Source organism: Neolamprologus brichardi, chromosome 5, assembly GCF_056152115.1.
Source record: "Neolamprologus brichardi isolate AB-2024 chromosome 5, ASM5615211v1, whole genome shotgun sequence".
In the NCBI taxonomy this organism is placed as follows: domain Eukaryota; kingdom Metazoa; phylum Chordata; class Actinopteri; order Cichliformes; family Cichlidae; genus Neolamprologus; species Neolamprologus brichardi.
Window position 1 is genome coordinate 27,050,205 of NC_142108.1, and position 10,259 is coordinate 27,060,463.

Sequence of the window (10,259 nt, forward strand, 5' to 3'; positions counted from 1 at the left end):
CGGTAAAGGGAACTGGCACTTGAGGCTCCAACTAGATGGCCCGGTCTACTTATCTGATGCCGATATTAATTTATATGACTTTTTATTTGGGGAAACATCGTATTTAGCGTAATCAAATTAGTTTGCTGCTCACATTAGAAAAAGAGACACCAGGTTAATTCATCAGTTTCAGCACCGCAGGTAATGGACAGCGCAGGAATGGCCCTCAAAATAGATCCGACAATGTAAGCATATAACGTGAGAAAAGCTGTTTTTAGGCAAACACAAAATTCAACTAAGTCTTCAAATGTATTTTTGTCAAATCCTACTATACTTCAAATGGAAAATAGCTGCAAAAATGCCTAAATAATAGAAATTGTTAATAAATTATAAAGAGTAAAACTGGATTGACCTATAATAAAATTATATTTTAATTAAGGTGGATAGTCTACTACCATGTTGATTTTCAACCTTGTTATCCCTACATGGGAATTTTAGTATTTAATTGCTCAGATGCTTGTCAAAACACATTTTCTAATAATACATTATAAACTATAATTACACACTGTAATGGCCTTGGGTCTCTCTAGACGTTTTATACAGGTTAAAAAAATACATTTGAAAGTCCTCCACTAATCTTCTTTTATTCTTCATCTAGTACTATCTAATGCCCCATATCTGCAGAGCAGGCTGTGGCTCTAACAGTGCATACTAAATCAACATAGAAGCAAATTGATCAGAAAGAGCACTTATGTGTCCTCAGTTAGATCACAAAGACATTTCTGAATCTTTATCTTTGCTTTCCAGGAAAGGTTGACCAAAGTCTGAATCTTATCAGGGTTTTCTGCGTTGTTATAACTTAGATAAGACATATAAATATATCTCTTTCTTGCTTGCCAAAGTCTACCAACAATGCAGAAGTTTATTTCATTGATGTCTTCTAATATTTGGAAAAGAAATGTAGCTTTTTCAGTCTCGTTTAACATCTGTTTTAAATGTTTACATGAGATTTGATTGAACCAAAACTGGAACCTTTCATGTAAACTAAATTCTAAAAGAATTTAGGAAACAGCATTGGATAGTCTGGGCTTTTCGATGTTGCTAAAAAAGCACTTTGCTCTGCATTTGCATTATTATAAATGACCAAACAATGAGTCACAGTCTTACAAACCTGTTCAGGTCCCTAAATAATCAGTTTAATCTCATTATTGCAGCGACTTAATTGTGGGAACTCCAAATTGAATTTTAAATTGAATTTGTTACATAAACTTACCAACCACACCACAAAACCCTGTCCTTAACAACAGAGGATGAATCTGATGTAGCTGCAGTGCGAAGGAGTGGGCCACAGCAAACAATAAAACAAAAATGCTTTATTGTTGAATGTCTCAATTTCACAAACAAACACAAAAAGCACAGACATGAATCTCAGCTGTCATACAAGCAAACAAGTTAATTTACAGTATTTTATGATGTGTGTAAAGAAAAAACAAGAAACCACCACCACCACCACAAAAAAAAAAACAAAACCCCAGTTCAAACAGTTCAAAGTTCATGGAATAATAAAGCCCAGTTAAGCAGACATGAATGAAAAGTGTCAGTTGAAATGTTTTCTGTGTGAAAAATTGGGGCAGGTATAGCTCAGTAGGTAACGTGGTTGCCCCCCACTGAACAGCTACCCTGAGGTACCCCTGAGCAAGGTACCATCCCTACACACTGCTTCCCGGGCGCCTGATTAGTGGCTGCCCACTGCTTCACTGAGTGAATGGGTTAAATACAGAGAGCATAATTTCCCCACGAGGATGAATAAAGTATACATTATTAATATTATTATTAAATTAGTCAGGTCTGCAAATACAAACAATCAACCAAACCAGAAAAGAAAAAAAGGGGCAAATATTGAAGATACATGAAGTTTTTTTAAGCTGACTGTCACATCATGATTTCCACCAAACTCACACAAATCCTCAGCATGCTGATTTCTTACAAAAGCTCTTATTCAAGTCTTTTCTATTGATTGTTCAAGTTATCATTTCATTGCTTTTGTCATAGCTGCAATAACTCAGTTTCCCACCAGTAATCAACGCAACGCATTTTCTCCTTATTCGATTCACTAACTTCTCAGTTTTCTACCCACAGATGTTGACATTTGAAGTGGCTCTTACCTTCTTCTCAGCACATCTCAGATTGCTCTTCATTAAAGGGCAAGTCTTGCTTCGATGACATAATCAAGAAGAAAAACAAACACAAACAAACCTAATCAAAAACTAGTATGAAATTATGGTATTGAATCTCTGTAAAATAAGAATAACTCAGGCTTAACGCTTACATTTTTATACATCTAAATATTTGAAAATATGTAACACTGAGCAAGGACGCCTTTTAAAAGGTTTAAACATGGAAATGCATTAGGTTGTGAAGAGGAGGCTATAACTAAGCAACAGGTTGCTTGTATTTTGACCCATTTGTCCATTTCTTCCACTTATCTAATTAAGGGTTGCCACAGGGCTGGAGCGTTTATTAAACCCTCATAGGCTGAGAGACGCTGCACAAATTGCCAGTCTGTTGCAGGACTAACACAGAGACATACAGTTCATGCTCACAACCCTAACCCTTTACATCTATAGCCAATTTAGAATCTCCTAACCCGAAATATGTCTTTGGACTATGGGAGCTCATGCAAACATGGGAAGAAGATGCAAACTTCACAGACAAAGGCCCAAACCTGGATTCAAACTAGAACCTAATTGCTGTGTGAGTGACAGTGCTAGCCATCAGACCACCATGCCACCTGTATTTGGTCCTACTTGTATCATATTTTTATTTAAACACATCCCCCATTAATTATTGGGGAAAAAAGTGAAAAGCTTGAGTCCCCTAAAAGTGAAACTAATTGTACGGCACAGTAGGTGTTCATAATATTGTGTCCACCACCTCCTGTGTGTAGCTATTAAAATACATTACAAGATGGAGGAAAGAAAAATGTAATTAGATGTGTTACCCCGGGCTAATGTAAATTATGCAACACTAACATATAAATGTAATTAAAATAAAATAACAATTAAAAAAAGTGTTTTCTAGGAGCAGGAGTTGGGTCAACACATTCTCAGTTGTTGAGAAAAGGCTTCATGATACTGTAATTATGCACATTCAGCATCACCGTGGCATTGTTGTTGACTACTAGCAGAGGATTTTCAGTGTGCAAGGAAAACACAGACGTGTGGGGCCACAGAATTTTTTGTTTGTTGTAGATTTTTTTCTCTCTACAAAAATCTATATTATATCAGCCTTGTCTGCTAGACTAACTAATCTCTTTATTTCTTTATCAAGTCATTCATTAATCTTCCATTCTGCTAACCACTTTCTCAATTAATTCACAACCTCCCTGCTCTATAAAATGTCATATAACAGTTTCAGAGAAGCACTGACAGAAAAGGAAAAGGAGATTACTGAAAAGATAAATTCAGACAGAAAGCTTCACATTATGGGCATAAAAGTCAGATACATTTATGCTAAAAACATTTTTAAAAAATTACATTTAAAACAACTCCAAAGAATTATAATAGATGCGGAACAGAAAATGACAATAATTAACAAAATCTAGTGAAAGAATAAAAAACAAGGAAACAGACATAATAAACAAGACAACTGAAATACCATAAACAGGCATAAAATACTATAAAACACAAGGTTAAAAAGCATCATATAAAACCAAGTCTATGAAATTCTACATTAGGAAGTGATTTGAAGATTATCAAATGTATCTTAAGGATTGAGGGTGTAAGACTACAAACTGGCTTATATTCGATTGAATATTTCTTCTACGTAGTTTGGAGTGAGACCCAGACAGGCTTTGAAATGTATGAGTAAATTTTAAAAACTAAATTTTAAAACAGGAACCCGGTTGAGAAATCCTTCTGAGGGTCCAACACCAGGAGATACAACCCAGAAAGTATGACACCAAGCGACGGGTGAAGTTTTGATGGTTTCAATTGATGATTTTTCTCAGTGAATCAGATTTCGGGTTTCAGCTATGTTGATTTCACTTTCTCCAAGCATCTGCCAACTTCCAAGGAATCCATAAGATTTATGAACCCAACAGAAAATAAACAACACATGTTGCAAAGACATTTGAAATTCATCAGGGTCACGGTTGTTTGCACAGAATGAAATATATACTTTCTATGCCGCCTCTCTCTCTCTCTTCGGGATGAGGAAAGCAGGTCTTACACAATTAAACACATCTGTGTAGGGTCACACTCAAGAGGCTGCACTATTACGATCTGCTGTTGCTACGGCAACCAATTCTCTCTGATGAACCATTCACACATTGGGGCGGTGTTACAGTTTCTGCCCTGTCCAGAAGAGGGCGCTCACCTCTTGCAGTACTGCAGCATTTCTTTTTTAATTAATTAATTAATTTTAAAAAAATCGTTCATAAGGGAGCTCTTATTCCTAGACCATATGATCTGATCCATGCGTATTTTAAGGAGGAATTCTTACTATGTTCCTTTCCTCCTTTTTCCCCTTTTTAAATATATATCTTTTTTTGTTTGAATTTTCATGAAAGGAAACATGACTTTGATGTTTATCTTCTACGTTGTGTCACTGGTACCATATGTGTGCTTAAATTAAAAGTGACACATACTGAAAATCAAAACCTAACAAGTGATGAACTCCAAATCATGGATATTAATTTTCAGTTGATAATGATTAATGATAAAAACTAATCAGAGTTAAGGCATATTAAAGCACACTGTATTAAAAAAAGAAAAACAAACTATAGAACACAGTAGCTAACCTAAATTAGATACTGTTACCTTTATATTAATGGGCTCCAACTGCTGCTGCTCATATAATCCAACACCTGAACAGCTATAGTCTCAGATCTTACAGTGACACCTCAGTATAATTATGTAGGACATTAAATCTGGGTCCTTGCAGACTTTGATACAGATCTTAAGCTTCGCTCTCACAGGTATTGTTCCAGTTTCAGTTAATAGAACTAAACTTGCTAATTTGCTTATTACAGTTATGTGGTAAAAAGGCTTTTTAAGAATTAATTTGACAACCTGTACTTTGTGACAACTTTGAAAATTAATTAAAAAGTATAAACTTTTAGGAAGGGGGAAAAGGCAATTTACAGCAATGCAAATGCTGTAAATCCTTTGTACTCATCAGCATCTTTGTCTGTATTATACATATGGTTGATATATTGCCTGTAATTCTGAAAAATATAATATATAACATGATATAATATAATTCTTCTTTTTTCTTTAAAGTTTCAATTGGCACATCCTTTGTTTTGGTACTTGCTTTTCCATGTGCATACATCTTCAAAGAACTGTACTATTTGCTTCAGTGACTTGGGTCCACCTGACCTCAAAAGATGACAATTGAAAGGCTAGTCACATAATAGTAATTAGTACAAATATGACTTTGTTGTAAACACACCATATGTTGCATACAAATAGCTAAAAGAAAGAAACTGCAGAACAATCAAAAGAACTGAGAACTGAACTGAGTTTGTTTGCACATCAATAAAATTGATAGCATCCACGGTTTGTAGTTGAATGATAACTAGTGATGCATGACATCCATGGACACATGATCAGCTGCGTGACAGAGGACACTGTCGGCTGTCTTGGATACTTGCATTTTTACGTATACTTTGTTTCTCACCAGGCGACTACCTGTGTGTGTGTGTGTGTGTGTGTGTGTGTGTGTGTGTGTGTGTGTGTGTGTGTGTGTGTGTGTGTGTGTGTGAAACACTGCCAACTGAAATGGCTGATATGCAGACACATCAAAACCATTCATGCCCAAGAAAATAGCTTTTGAAAGCTGTCCAATGCAGTGACCACTGTGCATGAAAGAGGCACAAGAGAGACTGCATTTTTTTAAGTAGTTGCATGTAGTCTAAAAACAAATCAATATTTTAAAATAAGAATTCTATTCATCCATCCATCCATCCATCCATTTGTTTTTTTTAAAAATTATCTACCGCATATCATCTTTTTTCAACACAATGTGCTTATGTCTGGGTGGAACTTACTTGGGTGGAAGTTTTTGACAGATTCAATCATTTACTGAGCATAGCTGTTTTCTCATGATCTGTTCTCATCAGACCAACCTCTTCCACCTGATCTTCTGTTCTGTCACCTGTAGCACCTCTTTGGTCACCTCTTCCCACTCTGCTAATCTGTCTCCATGGTACATTGTTCGTGTCCTTGTCAGTGTTCGGCTGGCACACTTTTAACTTTATTTGTCTACCTAGTTTGGTACAACCTGTACTTTTTTACTTTTACCCTTTTGTGTCTTGTTTTGGGTCCTTAGTCTCTTTCACCCACAGGTCTTTTCCAGAAACTGACTAAAACGTAGCTATAATTTTAAATAGTTGAGACATTAAGTCTCAGTGCATACATTTACATATACATTTAGCCAGTTTGAAACCACTGGAACTTTTTATTATACATTTGCACATTTATGTGCGAATGCTGGCAGTTGCTACAACCCAGGCCACTCCACATTTTTATTTTTAGAACAAAGAATGAGTGTAAAAGCTCATCAGCCTAGTTGTTACATTAGATCTTTAGTGCTAGCAGTAGACCCAGCAGTCAGAACCAAAACTCAACGGTGTCAAAAGTAAATGAGCAGGGAAATGGTGTCAAAAGTAAATGAGCAGGGAAATTCAGCTTTAGTGCTATATCTCTTAATATTGCAATCCCAGAAGATGCCATACAACCAAAGGCTATGTAGCTGCTGAGGTCTGTTTAATCGAAGACTCCAAAAATATTGGCAACATTAACCTTTCAAGTACCTTTTTTTCCCATCAGGTAAGTATGCACGTTAATGACCAAACAAGCAGGAGATTGTGTTGTCTTGCCCAAGGCCAGAATAGATTGTGCTCGGCTTCACACACAGGAGAACCAATTTACTGGGTTGTGTTTTTCTGGGCTTAAAGTAGCATTGTCCTCTGTCTGTAAAGAATTATTGCTGAAAAGGTTGGTAACATATAAAATCATTACTTATATCACAGCCCATCAGATATTGGCTTTAGTTTTCTTTAATTGAATGCTCAGCATAAAAAAGAAAAAAAAGGACTATCTGGAAAAGTGGCTAAAATCTAAATATTAAATACATACCACTATTTGTTCATCTTCTATTCTGCTATGATCCATTTAATAAAAGGCCTGACTGAGCTATAGTTATGTAATTTGACTGATGTCTGATGGAAAAGAGTGTATATGTCTCACTTCAATATTACATCCAAATTATGGTAAACCACTCTTTTTTGAGTTGAGGTTTGTGGCATGTTCCTGGTGGCATGTTAAATGACATAACCACCAGGGGCTGCTATTATGCCAGTTACAGAAAGCCCAAGCTCATATATCCAGTGATATTCAATACCTAATTTATTTAACAGCCAAGAGAGATGAGCTCATGTGTATAGTATCATAATATATGGTTAAATCATTTTAATTTGAAAACTAATATGAATATTATCAGCATTTAATACTAAACATTAATTGCTAAATAAGTTCTCAATTAATTATTTGATGTATGATGATTTACTTTAATAAAGAGCTAAAGAGTCATCAAAAGACAGAGAAAGCAACATCACTAAACCTACAGACAGCACTGCTCTGTATTTTTATAGCTTTGATGGCTTTGGTATTTTTGGCCACTGTTTCTTGATCTATGCTAAAACACTCTTATTAACTGTATTTTCTATTACTCACAAGGCATCTCTATACATGCAGTAATCTAATGCAGCTGTCTAAGTGTTTCGTGGTAATCTACAGATCAAATCTGTTTTTCTGTGTGCACATCCTCGGCCAATTTGGACTGCAGCCAGTCTCTTATATAAAAAAGGCTCTTGGAGTTCAAAGGTTACAGCTGCGACAACTGTCAGCCAGCCAGTATCTCGACAAAAATATTTCACTCACATAAAGCATATGGCTTGTCTGTCTGCCCCGGCTGGCCTGTTTCACCATTTCGTTGCAAAAAATTGCTTTAAACCAGAGTGACAAACTGACTCATTCCTTTGTCTTGCCACTTGTGGGCGTGTCAGACAGTCTCAATTTTAGATAATCAGATGTTAGCGAACAGTCTGTATGTCCTCAGAGTTCAATATTCGATGACACAGACGCTGATGAAAAGATGTGACACAAACATCAGATTCTGTTCCAACAATTAGATTATTTATTTGAATGGGGAGCATCTGTGTCATCTCCTCCTCCTTATTCTTCCACACATCATCATTTGTCTTTGAAAACTTTTAAAGCAGCTCATCCTCACTGAGATTAATCCAGCTTTTGTTATTAAGAAGAAAAAAACAGCTATTTAAAGCCAAATTATCTAGATCACTGAATGAGTGAATGGGCAAAAGCAACACTCGGACACTCGGAGTTGTCATAAGAAGAGGATTCCTCTAAATCAAGTAGTGAAGTTTTGGCCTTTACTGAACACCGTCAATAAAGTGACCTCACAATTTACATTTTGATTAATTTCCCTAATGGATCCATGAAATGAGAGATGTCTGGGGGAAGGCGATTATGCTTGAGTGGCTAGTCTCTTTGACTGGGATTTTCACTAGTGACTGGAATTAACATGGCTTAAATTCTCTCCGCCCCATAGCTAATTGAAACAAGTAATTCTCCAGAGTTGTCTTGCGCAGAGGGGATTGGGAGGACTCAGTTCCATAACATGTTATCCTCAGAGCAAGCACGTTCGACAAGACCCGGTCTACTGCAGCAGAAAGCAAAGCAGAAATGGGTCTCCTGGTGGAAATAACTTTTGTAGCCATTCTCCACAGCTAAATAATTCACTTATTATGCCAACTATGCTAAACAGAAATAGAACACCGGTTTGAGGAGCTGACAGATGGAAGGGAGTCAATGCTTTGTGGAGTAATAAAAAGATGTAAAACACTCTGTTCAATAATGTGCACAAGTTAGATCTGTGTTTTTTTTTTTCTTTTCTTATTTTTTGCACGACTTACAAGGTCCCACTACAGCTCACAAGACTTTCACTCAGTCTAGGCATGTAGCTGGAATTTGCTTCAGCAGAGGTGTGGATGAATATTCAGAGGCTAAGCTGCCTCCAAGGCTCTGAGAGACATGACACACACGCGCACACACTCACACACACACACCACCACCACTAAGGACCCCCACTGCCTCAGCCTCCAAGTCTCTCTCTCTCTCCCTATACAGGCACAATCCCTTCTACCTTCCCTTGATGTGGTGGAGTACGTCCAACAGTCCACAGGTGTGACCCACTCAGACCTGTGAAAGCCTCCACCCCCCCCCTGCCCTGTGATCAGGGAGGCAGAAAGAGCAGCTGCGCATATACTCGAGGCAAAGGCCAAATAATCACCGGGAGCCTCCTATTGGACATCTTGGAAAATTAATCAATCAGGACTGCAAGATGCACCGATGCCACCGTTGAACTGATCGATGAGGAAGTCCTTTGTCACTTCACAGCACACGTTAGACGTTTGAAGGTTAATAGCCAAAAAATGGGTGCATCAATCGCATTCAAGTCTCAAATAATAACATCCCATGCCTAGTTTAAAACTAATTTCTCGCATTTTTGCTGGATAATCTGGGACATATATTGGCATGCCCTTGGACATAATTTCATAAATGTGCTGCAGAGCGTGGCTGCTGTCAGTCAGGGAAACACGCACACGGACACACAACACACACACACACACACAGTATCTAGATTGAGTTTTCTCACTCGGTGATTGGACTTGATATCTTCGTCATGGTCTACGCACAGCATCCCAAACCTTTGAGATCCAACATACTGCATAGGCTGCGCAACAGCACCTGTAACGTGCGAGCCGACCCCAAAACGTCACATTTGAATCATTTATATCATCTCTGCTGCTGTCGCCGTGAAAATTGCATTGATTGCAAGCGATCTCACAGTCACAGGAATTCATTATATTTGACAGAAAAATATCTGTCGGATAAAACAGAATTGTTGTGACTTGTTTAATTAGTCCAAAATGATTTGGTACGCGTGAAATGAGCCTTACAACTTCAATACTGAGATATTTTATTAAAAAAACAAACAAACAAACAAGCAAACAAACAAAAATATCAACTAAATCAGATTTGACTGGCAGTAGGGGTAGACAGGGTGGTTTTCTGTGTTTCTTGTTGCTCACTATATAGACGAAGATAAACACAATCCTCGACACTGAGGTCTGGGTGTGCTGAGGGCTGAAGCAGCAGGCGGCCGAATGGACGTTAAAATTAAACAAATTG